The 20,308-nt window shown below is 33.2% G+C and overlaps 1 protein-coding gene across 10 annotated transcripts in view; it reads left to right on the plus strand.

Moving 5' to 3' along the window:
• Positions 1–20,308, plus strand: part of stat5a (signal transducer and activator of transcription 5a) — a 199,095-nt gene that overhangs the window by 44,268 nt on the left and 134,519 nt on the right. For 8 of the 10 annotated variants that reach the window (XR_012397748.1, XM_073937307.1, XM_073937320.1 and 5 more), the window contains 1 exon segment: positions 11,594–11,674. The exons of the other annotated variants lie outside the window; for them this stretch is intronic. The gene's annotated coding sequence lies outside the window, so the exon portion shown is untranslated. 10 annotated transcript variants of the gene reach the window in all.

Raw genomic sequence — 20,308 nt, forward strand, 5'->3', positions numbered from 1 at the left:
TTAATCTGGGGTCGCCACAGCGGAATGAACCGCCAACTTATCCAGCATATGTTTTACGCAGCGGATGCCCTTCCAGCTGCAATCCATCTCTGGTAAACATCCATATACACTCATCCACACTTATACACTATGGACAATTTAGCCTACCCAATTCACCTGTACCGCATATCTTTGTGCTGTGGGAAAAACCAGAGCACCCGGAGGAAACCCACGCGAACGCAGGGAGAACATGCAAACTCCACACAGAAACGCCAACTGACCCAGCCGAGGCTCGAACCAGCGACCTTCTTGCTTTGAGGCGACAGCACTACACTAGGTTAAACTGTCATCTATTAATAGGTTTATTTAATACCAGAAATGTCATTGAGAACCCCTTAATATCCCTCAAAACACTGAAAACATAGTAGCAAATTTGATTAATAAATTAGATATATTTGATTTAAATATATAAATTTGGTTCACTGAGTTTCCCAGAGATGGATTGCAGCTGAAAGGGCATCCACTGCATAAAAAAACATGCTGGAAAAGTTGGCGGTTCATTCCGCTGTGGTGACCCCGGATTAATAAAGGGACTAAGCTGAAAAGAAAATGAATGAATGAATGAATGGTTCACTGAGGCATATTACCGAACATAATCGAAAAACTTGACCCCACAATCGTGTATAATTCATGTATAATTTGCACCCTGCCTATATTAAACTGCAGGTTAGCTTATGATTATATATAACAACTTTCACTTTTAAAAGCTAGTCACTAGTTAATTAGTTAAAGTTATTAGTAACTAACAACATTATGGTAACTAATAACCTTAACTTTTTCCAATTTAATTGTAATAAAATAATGTGCACCTTTTGTAAAGCTGCTTTGAAACGATAAGTATTGTGAATTAATGTCATTTTAGGCGTATATTATCCTTTTTGTATCTTCTTTTCAACCCCTGTAATTCCGTTTATGCTGTATTTTTGAAATTCTGTATATTTTCCCCATATATTTGTCTAATTTATTGTAAAATGCAATGGAGAACTTACATTTATAAGTATGCACAGAGGTCCACATTATTTCACCAAGGTCTACTTGCTTTTAAAATTCTTGCCTTGCCAGTGGTTTATTCACCAGAGTGGTGTATTTCTCTATAAGACAGATGATGTGTTTTTTCTGTATTTCTGTGGAGGAGGGATGCATCTGTCTGTAGAGGAGACAAACAAAGCCTCTCAGGAAATGTAGCAACATTTTATATTGTCCCTGTGCTCTCTGTTAGTCTTATTATGGCCATAAATCAATCTAAGGTGCTTCTGTTTGATTATAGTCAGTGTTATCTCACTTCCTGACTTCATCAGCTCTCTTTTTCTGTGTGTGTGTGTACTTGTTTGTGGGGTTTTAAAAATTGTATAATGGCATAGGTATGATTTAGGCATTACATTAAGGTGGTTTATGAGGACATGTCTTGTGTCCTCATAAATCAAAACGCTTAAAATAATATTTAACATGGTCTTTTAGCATTCAGGTTTTCTGCGAGGGTTGGGTTTCGGTGTCTTCTGCGTCAAGTGCACGCGAATGCTCTGGTGCAGCCTTCGCGCAGTCGCATAACCCTCGCCATTGCTGATGCCGATGCACATCTCTCAAAAAATGACGCAGTCACATGTAGTGCAAGCTCTGTGATTGGTTGGCTTGGTAGTGGTGAGGATCGTGGCCAGTGCTGACAGCTGCAAGCCTGATTGAGCCATGGTTTATAAGTGTCTGGTTGCGTGAAGCAACCAGAGCTCAGGATGGAAACTGTTGTTTTGTGTTTACCTTATGATTAAAGTTGTTGCACGTCTGCTGGTTCCCGCCTCAGAATGAGTGAGTTTGAGCTACTTTTAGCGTTTAGAATAAAACAAAACACCAGAGAAGAAACATAAAATCATACTGCCTGCTAGTGTTTCAAAAGTGTTATTGCAGAGCAATACAAACAGCACGCAGAAGTATAAATGCATGGCTACACACAAGGCAGGCGCCGTGGGTCAGAAGTATAAACCAGCCTTAAGGCCACATAATAAGTGTTTATTACAGTATAATGTGTGTGTGTGTGTGTGTGTGTGTGTGTGTACACACATGTGCGTGCCTGCACTGAAGTGATCATATCTGTGCTTTACAGTGTTTTCTTCAGAAGTTTCACCCTCCACTTTGAGTAGCTTCAGGGGATGAAAGTGCAGAGGTCAGACTCTGAAATACCTGACGTTCAAGACATGTAGTATTTGTACGTCATCTCTAACTTCCAGACAAAAGAGGTGCTATTTTTAGCCCTATTCAGATGTCAATAGTTTTACAGGGGGTTGTTGGAGAAATTGCAGTTTCACAGATGTAATTTGATATTTTACCCCATCCGACTTGTGGTGCGCTAACTGCCATCCTTGTGTTTTCCTCACATGATCACGGTAAAAGTTACAGAGCAACTTTTTTTTGACAAACTCTGTGGTCCTTTGGAAAAATTTAAGCCTGTTCCAATGTGAATGTCTGTGATCTGCTGAATTTTTTTTTTTTTTTTTCCAAAGAGCCTTTTCTTGTGTTTTTTGGTACAATCTCTCACTATTGCTCTGGTGTTTGTGTTTCTGTGGAATATATGTAGATGTGTTTGGTACCATGTGAAGAAATAAAAAAACTAATATCCATAAACAGTCAAGGATGGCTACTGTAATGGAGAAAAAAGAAGTCTAAGAACAGACCTCTGAGGCATCCAAAGTTAGGATTATTTACTTTACTCTACAACATGATTAATTTTAAAAGTGCTTATTTTTCAAATACATATAATCATTGCAATTTTGAGCCCTATCCAGATGTCCAATAGTTTTACAGGGGGTTGTTGGAGAAATTAGGTAGCTGAGATAATTAGTTTGTCTGAGATAATTATTCTACTGAAATGTGTATATTCCATACAAAGTATGAAGCTGATCGGTCAGTTCTTGTCACGTGCACTCATGGCATTCATTCAACTGGAGGTGCCTGGAAGGGGTGAGCGCGGCACGCCGCACACCTCCATTGGAAATAATGAACTTGCTTGAACTCTAGAAAAGACACGATATGTGAACGGCCCCTAAAAGGCCGCCATCATTTCTGATCTCCATCAGTTGATGTTCTTGCACAGACATGCTGGATTCACCGTATTTGTTGACAAATGTGTTTTGGATCTATTCCTTGGCAGTTCGCAGGTGCTTTAATGGGTCTTTACCCCTTAATAAACTTTCCAAAGACGTCTGTTTATAACTTCTTTTTGCTGCTTGTGGGTTAAATTTTGGGGCTCAAGTGACTTAGATGTAAGTAGGAGAATTTGGTCATTTTTTAAAATAAACGATTTTTCCAAATAAAAGATCGTTTAGACTGAGATCTTTAAAAAAAAAGGTTTTGATGGATGGTACAGCGTGAGTTACTAATGTGTATATATAACAGAAGTAAAAAAAAATCCCTAAAACTGCATGCATGAATGTCCTGCGAATATCAAATCTAAAACCAACTACAATATGTTCTTGGATGTTAGGATAAAAACCAGCTAATATTTACATAAGAGTTTTCTATTTACTATATAACAATAGTATATTTACCTGTAGTGTGTTTAAAATGTAATTATTTCGAAATTATGTATTTATTATAGTGTCAGATGAAAACTTCTCTCCTCTCTGACAGATTGCAGAAATTTACAGAGAGCAAAAAATTGTGTTAATAAGTGAAAAAGCGAGCTGTGATGATCAGTTCACGACCATAAGGCATGTTCACACCCAAACTACACACAATAAAATATGTCAGTGCCCACATCAACAGATTATGCTGTATCATTCTGTTTAGCGTAAGCACAGGTTGCGGTTTTGCTGTTTTGAGCTCTTTAAAGGAGCATGCATTGGCTGTCAGCGTTTCTATCATTCATCACGACTGGATCTTTATCACTTTCATTAGAACTACTGTTACCCTAGACTGTGATAAATCTAATCAGTGTATTGGGTTTACACAAACACGTGCATTTTTTAGCTTTTAGCATAGTTCACCCAAAAAGGAAAATTCTGCCATTATTAACTTATGCTTTACACATTTTAAACAGTTGGAACAACAAGCCAGTTTCTTCCTTCTGTTTAACACAATGTAAGATATTCTGAAGAATTTTGGAAAAAACAGCCATTGAGTGTTTTTTTATCCCTACTATGGCTGCTTTCTATGCGACAATTTTTTCACAAATCTTGCTTCGGGTTCAACAGAAGTTAAAGGTGCTGTATGTAAGTTTTTGATTCTTCTAAAGCAATTATTTATTATATATTTATATACAATTATATACAGTTAAATACCATAGTATGTTTGCAGATATTTAAGAAACATGCTAAGTGAACATTCTTGTTTATCTGAAAAGCAACACTGAAGCTTTGAAAAAGTGTTACATGCTGGAATGTCTCTCTTTGTTTTGGTCATTTAACCCACCCGCTGCCACTTAAGCTAATTATATTTCTGCACCCTAGGGTGTCTTGATTGAAAAGAGCGTATTTTATTCATTCAGTCAGAAAGGTTTTAAAAGCATGTGTCCTAGACTGATATGTGACCTCTGGTGGACAGTAGCAGACTCCGAAATGAGACTCAGTTTCAGAGTTGCACATGAGGTGGTTAATTGCCAAATAATATAAACATTACGACCGTATGCATTGATGAGCAGGTTACATTGAAAGCCGTGTCCTAACAACACGCTACATGACAAGATTTGCAGTGATAAACAATTTGGCTTTTTCCACCAGACGAAACACAGCAGAAATTTAAGTACAGCCATTCAGAAGCACAGAATAGTGCACTCACTGCACTCCAATGAAATGGTAAGGTTCAACTAATTAATACATAATCATTTATTTAATAATTTTTATTTTTAAGATCTGAGATAAACTATCTGCTGCTGCTTCCAGTACTATGGCAGTAAATATTATGTAAAATTGCATTCAAACTAGGGATGCACCAATACCAGTATCAATTATCGAGTCGGTATTTGGTTAAAATACTCATACTCGTATTGTACATGAAATGCTGATACCACTCAACAGTATTTCACTACATGGATGTGATTTGTTGTTGTATCTGACTTCATTGTCTTAATGTATGAATTAAAGTATTTTTATTAATCTCTTAGTCCTTATAAACAATACATTTTTAAAATACATTTTTAACAAATCTATAGGCTACCAAAGAATAAACCGGCTATGCAATATGATCTTTGATTATGTAATGTGTGAAGTCATGGATGCGTGTCTGCGCAAGGATAACTAATTCCGACTTGCGGCGCCGGTGTGTGTATCCTGATAGAAACCTATGTTTAGAATTCTAAAATACATGGCGCTGCATGGCGCTGTGCGGTGGCCGCCGAGCGGCGCTTCTGGTGTGCGACCTGCTTAAGAAGTATCAGAATCGGTGCTTAATATCGTTGAGTACACAAATTAAAATACTCATACTCGTATCAGTTGAGTAAAGCATATGAGGTGTACCTGAGGTGATCATTGTCAGTTAGAAGTTGTTTCTAAAGCTGCTCTAATATATCAGTTCGAGGTTTTGGTTAGAACGAAAACTCCTTTTAACATGGAAAATATTCCTTCTATTATGCGCCGTTGCTTTTATTAGACCACAACTTTAGTCAGTCCTAAATCAGCTTTTAGGCTCAATAATCAAGCTGGCTCCTGTTGGTGTCATCAATCTGGCAACCTGCACTTGCGTGTGTTTTAAACCAGGTGTGCAATACCTAGTTCAACCACTGGTTGTCAAACTTACATACTGCACTTTTAAGAAGAAATTCATAAAAGTGTATCGATCCATAGTTAATTAAGCTTAATTAGAACCTGTACTTCAGTATGTTATTTTGCAGAACACAATTTGTGTTTTGAAGAAACCCTGATATAAACAAAGAAATTTGAAGAAATGCTCCCCACATACACTCTTAAAAATACTGGGTGGGTTCAGCCAAAATATGGATTTAATTTGAGCAAACTTAAGCATTTAACTTTTAACTTAAGTGTTCAAAATTGATTTAAAAATAATTGTCAAAGTTTTTGACCCATATTTGAGTCAAAAAAAATAAAAAATTGAGTGTCAAATAATACATTTTAAACCAAAATGGCTAAAATTAAAATAAAAGTAGTTTAACGGAGCAAAAAAAGAGTTGTTTATTTGGGACTGAACTGTCTCTTTAAGTTTTAAACCTTGCTTTAAAGCATTTTCTTTTATGACTAACTGAAACTTTGCTTAGGAAAAGCTTTTTAAAGTACTTGTTTTTAAGCGCTGGAACAAAACTGAAGTGCGCCGCACAGCATTGAAGTGCCATGCATACAGTAGCTTTCATTTATTCCCTTTGGAGGACAATAAAAAATGGAGATCGGCCTTTGCAATTACATCTGTGGGTTTTCAATCCACACATGCTGCGTGTTTGAAGCAAACACTATTCAGATGAATTGTAAATGAACACAGATCCAGATTCTCACAGTCAGACTTGAATAACCAGTGCTGCGCGAGTGTGGGCTTATAATAATAGGGGTATGTTTGTTGTTCATTTGCTGTGCGTGCACTTTTTATTTTGTGTGATATTGTTTCTTTACTGATTTCACACCAGATTAAATGATGAATTATGTTCATGGAGTATAACTCATTTGGAGCTGTCCGATCAACCTGAATAACCAGTGCTGGCTGGTTTTATCTTATAATATCAGTGCTCGCAAGTGTGTGTATGTCGTTTGCCGTTTGATAACAAAAAAATTTTGGTAGAATATTTTTTAAATTGCTTTTATTCTTTTGTGTCAGCACAATCTTTTCCTTGCCAGAATGTTCTTCAAGAATGTTTAATAATGTAATAATCCAAATTATCTGACCCTTTGCTACTATATTGAACCCTGTAATTGCTTTATGGAAGGAATCTATCATCATATTCATTACAGAGAGGCTAAATTGCACGCATATTGTAATGGTAACTCAATTTCAGCAGTTCTCATTATAATAATAATAATAATAATTAAAAATAATAATAATAATAATAATGGGAAGCTCATTAGCAAACATTTTTTAGGAATTTCCATATTGCCTGACCTAGAATTAAAATATTATTAAATTAAATCAATTGAAATCTAGATTGTAACATATATTAAGATATAAATTAAATTAAAATATTTATTTAAAATATAAATTACATAAAAATAAATTATTTTAATGTAAATGTAAAAATATATTTAAAATATTTTGCATTATTACAGTTTATATAAATTTATAAATATGTTTATTACATATAACAATGAGTCTTCATGTCCGAGCTAACTCAGAATTAAAATATTGTATATAGATTTTAAATACATTATCAATCAACTATTGAGGGGAAAAAAAAAAAAACATTATAGAGCCAGACCAAAAATAAAAATCAGTTTCAAAAATAAAACCTTTACTAAATATAATTCATACTCGCACAGCACGATTCACATTTACAAAATCCAATTAGTAGATTTCAAAACACAATTCATGAATTCATAAGTAAAAATCATAAATATTTTAACCAAATGAATTGGATTTGTGTGTTTTTGAATCGTGTTTTGAATTTAGAAATTGGATTTGTGTATTTGGTGACGCAGTGGCGCAGTAGGTAGTGCTGTCACCTCACAGCAAGAGGGTTGGTGGTTTCGAGCCTTGGCTGGATCAGTTGCCATTTCTGTGTGGAGTTTGCATGTTCTCCCTGCGTTCGCGTGGGTTTCCTAAGGGTGCTCTGGTTTCCCCCACAGTCGAAAGACGTGTGGTATAGGTGAATTGGGTAGGCTAAATTGTTCGTATAGTGTAGTATATGAGTGTGTATGGATGTTTCCCAGAGATAGGTTGTAGCTGGAAGGGCATTCGCTGCATAAAACATATGCTGGCTGTGTTGGCGGTTCATTCCACTTTGGCAACCCCGGATTAATAAAGGGACTAAGCCAAAAAGAAAAGTAATGCATGAATAATTTGTGTATTTATAAATCATGTTTTGAACTTACAAATTGGATTTGTGTATTTATGAATTGCGTTCTTAAAATTTAATTGTGTTGTGGATATAAGAATTATAATTTGTAAATGTATTATTTTTGAGACTGATCTGGCTCCATATTATAATACTTAGAACCAGACTTCTTCTCAGTTTCAAGACTGGATTAATGATGCTGCAAATGCAACTTTCAATCACAGGAATAAAAATTAAATTAAATTAAATTAAATTAAATTAAATTAAATTAAATTAAATTAAATTAAATTAAATTAAATTAAATTAAATTAAATTAAATTAAATTAAATCAGATTCTTTATGCCGATCTGACATTATCAAGCAACTAATGAGGGATTAAAATTCTACTATAATTCCTAAAACCAGACTTGTATTTAACTGTGAAAAAAAGCAGGGTCCAACACAATTAATTAATGTTGTCCCAACACAAATTCATTAAGTTAACGTAACTAATTTAAGTAGATTGAACAAGTTTCCCAAAAAATCTCCAGTGTTGTTTAAGCTCATTTTAAATGTCATTTGAACAAGCAGCAAAAACCTTTATTTTGAGTGTTGTTCATTCTCCTCAACCTGTAAAACAAAGGTCTACTTTTGAGGTACACACTCACTCTCTCAACACAAATAAGGAATGGAGAGCATAAAATACACTTCATTCACTCTCTAATAACAGATTGCGAGTCTGATGTCCTCTGCATGGGACTGTTCTTGAGCCGTCGTCCGTTCGGAGCTTCCAGGCAGGAAACCAGACAACGATGTTCATTAGTTTTAATTAGATCTTTCTCCTTTAACTTCGCCCTCTCGGGTCCTTGTTACCATACGCATGTGTGTGTGAGAGAGAAAGCGGATAGTCCTGAAGGTCCTTGTTGACCTATTTGTGCAAGCATGTAAAAGTTTGACAGGACTTGCGTATGTGGGATCGTGTCCTTTGGGTGATTGTTACCATCAGGTCCCGTGGGCCCTTTTTTCGGTGCACCTGAAAGTCACTTAAAGGTCAGCGTAGTCCCTTGTGTGTTGATATTTTTCTAGGTAATGCCCCCAGACTACTGTTGATACATAAATGGATCCACCGGTCACAGTTGAAGAAAGTTGAAGTTCCCTTACGTTGAAGTTAATGTTTTTGCACATACAGTTGAAGTCAAAATTATTAGCCCCCTGAATATTCAGCTTAAGGTGCGATTTAAAGGCCTAACTAGGTTAATTAGGCAAGTTAGGGTAATTAGGCAAACCATTGTACAATGATGGTTTGTTCTGTAGCCAATTAAAATAAAATATTGCTTAAGGGGGGTAATAATGAAATGGTTTAAAAAAATAAAACTGCTTTCATTCTAGCCGAAATAAAACAAAAGACTTTCTCCAGAGGAAAAAATATAGGAAATACTGTGAAAAATTCCTAGCTCTGCTAAACATTATTTGGGAAATATTTGAAACAGGAAACAAATTCACAGGAGGGCTAATCATTTTGACTTCAACTGTATATGTTGACTATTTGGGGCTTTAATCCTGTTGTTACAGCAAAAGTTCAGTGAAATTCATCAGTCTGTCAATCGCGGATAGTGCAACTGAATCACTGCTGACTCCTGCAGTTTCACTATGTCTCAGAAATTTGGACAGTTTCTGCAAAACTACATCACGCCTATTTGAGTATGTAGCGTTGTTTTTATCTCTTTAAAGGTGATAGACCAGAATTGCCTGCGGAATTTTAGATCGACCAAAAACAGCAGCCTCCACATTACAGATCCTGAAAGCAAAGAAGGTCAAGGTGCTCCAGGATTGGCCAGCCCAGTCACCAGACATGAACATTATTGAGCATGTCTGAGAACGACAGAGAAACACAGTTTTTTGACCGTTGTTTATTGTTATGATGCTTTAGATTTCAGTAGACATCTTTAATTGAAAAGAAACCGAGTCGATTTATTGCCCCACTGATAATTTGAGATTCTGATAGTACACCTATTGTCGCAGTAAAAGGTCGGTAAATATGTCAAAGTCTGTCAAATGCTGGTGGTGTAAATGAATCACTGCTGACTCCTGCAGTTTTGTCACGTCTGTCTCAGAAATTCGGACGGTTTCTGTAAAACTGTCACGTCTATTTGAGTATGGAACGTCATTTTTATCTCTCTAAAAGAGATGGATCAGATTTTTTTGAGGAAATTTATTTCTATCAAAAACAGCAGCCTCCACATTAAAAATCCTGAAAGCAAAGAAGATCAAGGTGCTGCAGGATTGGCCAGCCCACTCACCAGACATGAACAATATTGAGCATGTCTGAGAAAGACGGAGCAACCCAGTTTTTTGACCGGAGTTTATTGTCATGATGCTTGAGAATTCAGTAAACATCTTTAATTGAAAAGAAATTCGGGTCTATTTATTGCCCGACTGATTTTTTGTGTGATTCTGATAGTACACCTATTATCACAGTAAAAGGTCGGTAAATTTGTCAAAGTCTGTCAAATGCTGATGGTATGAACGAATCACTGCTGACTCCTGCAGTTTCATTATGTCTCATGAGTTCAGTTTCTGTAAAACTGCATCACGTCTATTCGAGTATGTGGTGTCATTTTTATCTCTCTAAAAGCATTAGATCAGAATTTCTGAGGAATTTGATTTCTATCAAAAACAGCAGTTTGATCTTTGAGTGTATTTTAAAATATATTTATTTAGTCTTCAGTGTTACAGGATCCTTCATAAATCATGTTGTTATGCTATAACTTTGATCAGAATTCTCTGACGTACGTGTAGGTTGTACATGGGTTAGTTGTGAATTTTAATGACCAACATTGTATATACACTAGCTGACAAAAGTCTTGTCATCGATTCCAGCTGTAGGAGTAACAAATAATTTGACTTCTAGTTGATCATTTGGAAAAGTGGCAGAAGGTCGATTTTTCTGATGAATCATCTGTTGAACTGCATCCCAATCATCACAAATACTACAGAAGACCTAATGGAACCAGCAAGAACCCAAGATTCTCATAGAAATCTGTCAAGTTTGGTGAAGGAAAAATCATGGTTTGGGGTTGCATTCAGTATGGGGGTGTGCAAGAGATCTGCAGAGTGGATGGCAACATCAACAGCCTAAGGTATCAAGACATTTGTACTGCCCATTACATTACAAACTACAGGAGAGGGCAAATACTTTAGCAGAATAGCGCTCCTTCTCATACTTCAGCCTCCACATCAAAGAAAGTCAAGGTGCTCAAGGATTGGCCTGCCCAGTCACCAGACATGAACATAATTGAGCATGTCTTAGGTAAGATGAAGGAGGAGGCTTTGAAGATGAATCCAAAGAATCTTGATGAACTCTGGGAGTCCTGCAAGAACGCTTTCTTTGCCATTCTAGATCATATATGCTACTTTTGATACCAAATGACCAACTAGAAGTCAAGTTACTTTTTTGTTGTTACTTAAGCTTGGATAGGCGACAAGACTTTTGTCAGGTAGTGTATATAACTGACACTACAGCTATTTATTTATTCATTCATTTATTTACTTATTTTGGTTATTTTTTATTTAATTTTATTATTATTTTTAATTATTTTTTTTTATTTATCTATCTATCATGTGTTCATTTTTATTCAGCCTAGTTCCTTATTTTTTTAGGGGTCGCCACAACGGAATAAACCGCCAACTACTCCAGCATATGTTTTACACAGTGGATGCCATTCCAGCTGCAACCCAGTGGTGAGAAATGATTAATTTAATTATTTGATTATTTTATTTTGTTTATGAGGGCAGGAACAATATTTGTAGGGCTGCATGAAAAGAACTTACATTACAATATTTAGTTTTTCTGCAGTATATATTGCGATATAAATATAATTTCACAAGATTTCACTGTTTGGAAAGAATTCATCATTTTATATTGATTGATTTTGACAGTTTTTTTAGGGCAGTGCATCTGCATAAAACATGTAAAATTATTTGAAAACATTTATAAACAATTCAATAAATTAATTTATTAAAACAATAGAACAATGATAAATATTATGAGCTCCTCCGAAACAGTTTTAAGGTAAAGATATTTCATAATCAAATGTAAAATAACATGGATGATGAGAGAATTTTTATTTTCTGCTAAATGATTAAATTTAAATGTGTATTTTATAAAAAAAAAAAAATAAATTAAAAAAAAAAAAAAAATATATATATATATATATATATATATATATATATATATATATATATATATATATTATAACATATTATTAACATATTAATTATCATAAATCAATGCATTGTATGATTAAATGATGCGTCACTGAACAGATATTTGCATTTTTTTCATGAAAAGTCAGCATTATATTAATAAGAGAACATGCAGACTAAGAAATTGCTAGCAGTAAGATTTATAATATGCATGAAGAAAATAGATAGGATGTTCTATTTGTATTATTATTGTTTCATGACAAATTGATATTGGAAATGTAAGCCTGCATGTAATGTTTCCTTCAAAAAAAGAAACGTTTCCTTTTTGGTACAGATGGGATTTGAGTAACTGCTTGCTGGCAGTGTAACCTTTTAACACTTGAATCCCTGCAGAGATAATCGAAGAGAGGAAAATAGGGATTATAGTCTTTCATTTTTTTTTAGGTCTGCCTTTTTTGCTGCATGATTGTGTTTTCAAATTGTTTTGCAAACCAGGCCTAACAGAGAGCCTTATTGAAATTCAGTAAGCCGTGAAAATGACATCTATGAGTAGATGGGGCCCTTGTGAACCAGTCCTTTCCACAGTGATTTGTGTCTATGCTACTGCATTTTGTGTGTGTGTGTGTGTGTGTGTGTGTGTGTGTGTGTGTGTGTGTGTGTGTGTGTGTGTGTGTGTGTGTGTGCTTGCATACTCAAAAGCACAAGACAGTATTTTTTATGTAGTTTGTTATATATTCTTTATGTTGTTTATATGATTTGCCCCTCTATTTATATGTGCCCTTCATCTATAAACTATTATCTGCTGGTTCTATATCTGGTCAACAAGAATGTTTAACATACACAGTGTATTTAGAATCTTTGTACATGTACTACCGACCTAATTTTACACACAACACTTGTTTTTGTCTTGTTTCATGTGCACCGTGTTGAATAAGACTGTAATGTTTTATGTGATGCTGTATATAGAAAATACTCTTTATATGTGAGATTGGTTAAGTAGCATGTTTTTATTTTTAATAAAACCTTATTTCATTATATTTTGATTATATTATTTTTTAATTGTATTTTATTTTTAATTTAATAATTAAACAAATTAAATAAATTAAGCTTTGTTAATTAATTTTAATTGAATTACAATTTATTTTATTATGTTTTGAATTAAAAAAATATTTAATTAAGAATATTATTAATTAATTACATTTTGTTTAGTTTATGATGATTTTCTTTTATTTACATTTTGTTATATTTAATTTTTTATTAATTAAAATTTTTATCAAATTTTATTTGATGTTTTTTATTGTATTTTTGTTTTAATTTAATAAAAAATTACATTTAAGTTTCTTTATTTAATTAAATTAAATTTTAATTTTATTTTTAATGTAATTGCTTTTTTAAATTAATTTAATTCTGTTTAGTTTTATTATGATTTAATTTTATTATATTGTATTATTTTTTATTAATTTAAAATTTATTTACAATTTATTTTATTTCATTATTATATTTTATTTTTAATAGCATTTTATTGTTTTAAATAAATTTTATTTGATAAAATTGTCTTTATTAATTTTAATTTAATTACAATTTTGTCTTATTTTTTTCTTGTTTATTTTTTTAATTTTTAATTTAATTGCATTTTTACTTAATTCTATTTAAATTTATTGTAATTTTTAAAGTTAATTTCAATTAAATAATTAATTTTATTTTATTGTTTTTATTGTGTTTTATGTTTAATTTAATTATGTTTTTAATTTTATTTAATTGTATTTTGTATTTATTATTTATTTTAATTTAAAAAATTGTATACATTTTAATTTAATTACATTTTTATTTTATTATGTTTTTATTTAATTTTTTGTTTATTACATTTTTATACAATGTTTATCAATTTAATTTAATTTATTATTAATATTTTTTATTTCAATAAAATGTACTTTTGTTATGTTTTTTATTTTATTTTTTATTTATTGAATTTTTACATTTTATTTTATTTTATTATGCTTTTATTTTTACTTATATTTTATTAAAAATATTAATTTTAATTACATTTTTAGAAATTTAATTTTATTTAATTGATTATGTTTTATTTTATTTTATTTTTGTAATCCTTACAAAAATGTAAGTTGTCAAAAAATTTGTAATAAATCTAAGCACACAGAAGCTGATTTATTTTGAAATATGGTGACTAAACGTAGCTATTGGCATTACTGCAACATACACACAAGCACGCACGCACGCACACACAAATGAGGAGCAAAACTTGTTGATTTCATTTGTATTTTAATATTTTAAGTATTTGTTTCTGTATTTTTAGTGGGCAAGTGTTATCATTTAGTCATTTAGCTTACCATCATGACCCATTCCTACTCAAAACACACAATCACACAAACACACATGCACACCAACAGAAATATATGCGACCTGTCAAAAGACCAAACTATTATAGAAATCTCTGCAGCATTTATGTGGCATAGCCTGAGGTTTATTTTCTGCACATGCTAAAACGTTTGGACAGTGTTTTAGCACCAGAAGCTCAGCTGCCTCTCTCTTTTTGTGTGTGTGTATGTGTGTGTGTGTGTGTGTGTGTGTGTGTGTGTGTGTGTGTGTGTGTGTGTGTGTGTGTGTGTGTGTGTGTGTGTGTGTGTGTATGTGTGTATGTGTGTGTGTCTCTCTCTCTGGCCTCTCTGCTTTTTGGTTATATAAGACGATTAACACACTGCTCCCTCCCTCTCCTTTGCCATACACTCACAATTACACACATACACACATGCATACGTACACACACATGCACGATTCTTGCTGGCTCTGTCCTTCTGCCTATTCTGATTAAGTTCATTTCAGGTGACAAGGGAAAAAAAACAAAAGAATTTGGGACCCCCTTCTCTTCAGGATGGGAGATCATTCAGAAAATTCCAATTCAGTTCCTGAAATGTGTGTGTGTGTGTGCGGGCATGTCTGTGTGCGAGTGTGTGTGTGTGTGTGTGTGTTTGTGTGTGTGTGTGTGTGTGTGTGTGCATACTCTAAATACTCATACATTTCCTTAGTAGTTAATTAATGTCGTTAGTGATTACTTTTGTTTACTATAACAAGTGTAGTACAACTAGCAAAACAAGATATCACTTCATTGAAATGGTCTATAGTGTATTTACTATAGTAAGGTACAAAACACTACAATAAACATGGAATTTACTATATGTTGTATGGGAAATTACTTTAAAATACTTCAGTTTAAAGTTTAGGAACTTTATTATTAGTGTACTTGGTGGCCTAATCCGTCTTGTTTTCAGAACCTCCATGTTTCGTTGTGGGCGACTCTTTGCACGCTTTATAAAAAACGTTATTTCCAATATTTTTGGAATCCAGGCTTTTAAAAAAAACACAGGTCGCCTTTTACTGTTTCAGCTAACCTACTATGCTTTTTTATAGTATTTAATTTTTTATTTAATTAAATGTTTTACATTTTATTTAATTTGATTATGCATTTATATTTATATTTAATATATTTTTAAATAAGTTTTAATTTAATTACTTTTTAATTTTATTTGAATATGTTTTTACTTTATTTTATTTTTAATTTAATACATTTTTTATTAATTTTATTTATTTTAATTTTATTATGTTTTATTGTATTAAATTTTTTAAAATACATTTGTAAATTTAATATAGTTTATTTAATTATTTTTAATTACATTTTTTATTAAATTCAGCTTGTTTAATTTTATTCTGATTAAATTAAATTTAAATTATTATTTTATTCAATTATTATTTTTTATTCCAATATTTCATTTCCAATATTTTTGGAATCCAGGCCTCTAAAAACGCACACGTGTTGCCTTTCTCTTCCCGTTCCAGCAAACCTACTAGCTTCAGGTTGTTCTGTCTGTTTCTGTTTTCCCATGTCATCAACCTTGTCCATCAATTTATTAACTTGTGATTCGATGGAAGTTGAACGATTTCATCTTCCGCTCCAGAAATGCGCTCCTCTGCCTCCTTGATGCATTCCTTTCTTTGATTGCTGACATAACGCTGTCAATTTTATTTGCAACATCTTAGTCATTTTTGTGGGTTCACTGTCGTCATCTAGTCTCTTTTTCTTAGAGACTATCCCATTATCAGAATCATGTGACATTTCTTGAGCCTCGTTATACACCTTTTCTTATGTTCTGTTCTTCTTACTTTGTTAAACCTTCATATTTGTTAAACCTTCATGTTCAATAACCAAGAATGTATCAAAGATTTAAGTAAGTTTGAAGGATTCATTTTCAAAATTATGGGAGTGTCGTTATCTTGCATCTTTCTACTACAACTCCATAACCAGAAGTCCTCTATTTAGCTTATTCAATTCGTCTATAGCGCATGTCTTTGGGCTGTGGGGGAAACTGGAGCACCCGGAGGAAAACCACATCAACACATGGAGAACATGCAAACTCCACACAGAAGTGCCAACTGATCCAGCTGGGACTCGAACCTTTTTGCTGTGAGGTGACAGTACTAACCACCCAGCCTCCCCTTAGACATCATGTTTAATAACCATTCTCAAAGTCTGTTTGTTTTCTAGCTGTCGACAATGAGTTGTTTTCCAATTTAAATTCCTACAAAAAGATAGCCTGACCAGATGGATTTGAACTGAGTATCCCAATATAAACCCTCAGAAACCACGGCAAGGTGTGTGTGTGTGTATTTGTGTGTGTGGAGGATTTAAACTAGCAATTAGGTCAAATCACGCAAAAGAGTTAAATCCAGTTCATCCATGCAGATCAGCCTGCTTTCTGTCGCACTGTCAACACATCTAATTCATGCGTTTGAATTAGTCCTCGTAGCAGTCACTATTAATATAGCAGCCTTTGGTATAGGTTATGGTATAGTTGGTACATGATCAGGTTAAAAAGAAGCTGCCACAGAAATGGTTCATCGCTTTCAAGTCAAAGTTAATCAAGTCAGGGAAATCAATAACTAAAAGGGAACCCAGTTAGACCCGCTGCTACAATACATCCACCGTAATTTCTGTCTTATATAATTGATTATAAAAGGCTTAGTTAATGTGTGCTTGTGTGAGGTTTAAACCGGTGTCAGGATTATGAGTAACTCATATTAACTCGACAATATTAGCCATTAGTTTTGCATGACACACAAATGTGCTTTAGATGTGCATCCTAGTGGCTTATACTTGTATTCATTCCTACACTTAAAACAATTCTTTAAACAAAATACATTTCATCATGGTCGAAATGGAGCAGGATGAAGTGCAAGCCTATTATTTTCCCCACGCCATTACTACAAACATCATTCGTCTATCACTTTACTTCAACTTATTTCTTTTTTTACTCATCTCTTCTTTTTACATGAGACATATTTGTGACTACATTTAATCAAAAATCATATTGTATTTATGTTTATTTTATTTATTTATTGCCCCAATTTTTTTGGCTTTTTAAAGTTAAGAAAATATTATAAATATAAATAAAATAATAATATAAATAAATGATAACTATATTTGTTTATTGGCATTATTATAGTTATCTAAAAGTAAAGCCATGAAGCTTAAAAAATGCCTGTTACATAAAACTGTTAAAAAGTCACATGCTCTCTATGCAAAAAAATAATTAAAAATAAATGAAAGCATTTGTTGTTATGACCAATAGCCATTTTCTGAAGAAATGGGGATAATCGTTCTGAATAACAATATTGTTTTGTTGTATATTATGTTATTTTATGGTTTCATATTAATCATCATCACGAAATGTTTTCATCAATTTTGATCAGACAGACAGATAGATAGACACTACAGATGGATGGATGGATGGATGGATGGATGGATGGATGGATGGATGGATGGATGGATGGGTCCATGGATGGATAGATAGAAATACACTACAGATAGACAGACAGACAGACTGACAGACAGGCAAATGGATAGACGGATAGATGGATATATAGATGGATAGCTAAAAAGATAAACAAATAATAGATAGACAGAAACACAGATAGATTGACATACAGACAGACATGCTATTTAAGTTTGACATTGATTCATTCCTTATTTTTTATTTAGCTTATCTTAGAACAACGACAAAATAATCAGAAATAGAAAATCCGCATTCAGAATCTCATTGAAACCATGAACAGCAGTGGATACTTTGAGATTTTGCACTATCATTCTATGGAAAGTGTTGTGTTTCTTTCATTCATCTCTTTCGAGGAAAAAAGGGGCCATGAAACCTAACCTTATGTTCCTGTCGTGCGGCCTCTGTGTTGATTTACTGTAAATCATTCAGTGTTTCATCACTATAAGAGAGAGTCTAGTGCAGTGGAAAAGCGCACGCACCATCAAACGAAGAGTAACCTCTGTTTGCTCATGTCTGCTAGTGTCTGCTTAAAACTTCTCCGTGCTGCTTAACATCCGTTAAGATCCCGGCGTTCCTTCTAAAAGGGCCTTTTTGATTCCCAGTCAGCAGTGTCATGTGAATATAGGAATCTACCCGGTTGCGCAAGTTGTTTTGAAAATGCCTGCTCTCAACGACATGCTCCCTCAGGACAGATTTTTTTTGTTGGTTTCTGTGAGGAACACACTTACAGATTACAGATTCTGTCTTTTGAGATTAACCATAGTTTAAGGAATGCTTATGTAGTTTATTTTCTTGTGTAAAAAAAGAAAGATGGTGTGGTCAGCTCTTTCAACAGTGTAGAAAAAAAAAGGTATCATGCCATAATTGACCACTTTGTTTTTCTGAAGAATATCTGAAGGGTTTTCTGCCAATGTAAAAACCAAAGTCCCTGGAAAGGCAAGTCAGCTCAGCTTAGTAACACCCGCAGGCAGCTATTTTTATGGAGGTAATGTTAGCACACAAGTTTAGCTTCAGTCAGCTTGAATGGGGAAAGTCAGTCCTGAACAGTCTATTAAGATTATTTGTCTTGTGTTATAGATCACTTATAAATCAATTTAGATTATCTAACTAAAGTTTGTGATTTGTTATTTTTATTTTTTGAAGAAAGACAAACATTTGTGATTTAGCCATTTAAATTTTAACCAACACAGGTCCATTAATAGTATATTTGCTGTGGTTTGCTGGTACACTGTAAAAATATCCATAAATTAGCTGTTTTTCCGCATACAACTTTCAACCTTGAAAAATTAAAAAAATATGATTGTTATTAACATTTTTAATACTAGTGGTATAATTATATACCACATTGGTTTTTTAGTCACGGATTGGACCACTTTGCAGATAAGCTAAAAAAGGGGAGGAGACAAATGTAATTTGCTTTCCTTTAATTTCAAAAACAGCACTACAAGAAACTTTTGGTTGTAACAAAAAGAACTTAAAACTTGTAATATTATTGAAAATAAAAAGAAAAAATAATCAGCTGAATAAAAACAAATAGTATTATTAAATATTGCGTACTGTGAAGAATTCACTGTTACTACTACTGTTGCTGAAAACACTAAATGTACATTAAATCGTAAAATCCATATTTATTTTTAGCCAAATTTTTAATAAATAATTCAGTTATTCACTCATAAACCTTTGTGTTTCATTGCTAGATGTGTCATTTCTAAAGAATTATTCTGTGGCATATTTGGTTAAATAATGTTATAGCTGCCTAAAACTTTCATTTTTGAGCATCAAGTTAAATGTATATGATGATGATTTTAATCTTTACCATAAACATCAGTGGTTTTGTCTAAACTATACACTATTATCCCAGTACTTCTGTGTTATTTGAGTACTGGTAACTTCATAACTAACTCAAAAGACTAAAAACTGCATCTCTTTCCTGATTTTTGTGTTTTTCGATTCAAAAGACTAATAAACATACGAAAATCACTATCATTTATAATTTATGTTGCGTGGGTGTTGAGATCTTGACCTTTTAATGACTAATGGTACAGCTTACACCGAATGCATTGATGCAGGCTAAACATGTAGTGACATAAAACACCTTTAATAACCTAAGAAACACATCACATCCCAAATAACCTACCACAACTTCTTCCGTTGTCATTACATTTTACAGGAAAGAGTAAATGCTTTCATACATGTAATTTGAATGACGCAGGGAGTAATCTACAAGAAAAAATTAATTAATTAATCAATGGGTCACGTGTGTTTAGAACCATGGGTTGTGATTCATACGAGTCACGGATCAACTATGATCTATTACACCCCTAGT

Source organism: Danio rerio, chromosome 3 (genome assembly GCF_049306965.1).
Source record: "Danio rerio strain Tuebingen ecotype United States chromosome 3, GRCz12tu, whole genome shotgun sequence".
Classification (NCBI taxonomy): Eukaryota; Metazoa; Chordata; class Actinopteri; order Cypriniformes; family Danionidae; genus Danio; species Danio rerio.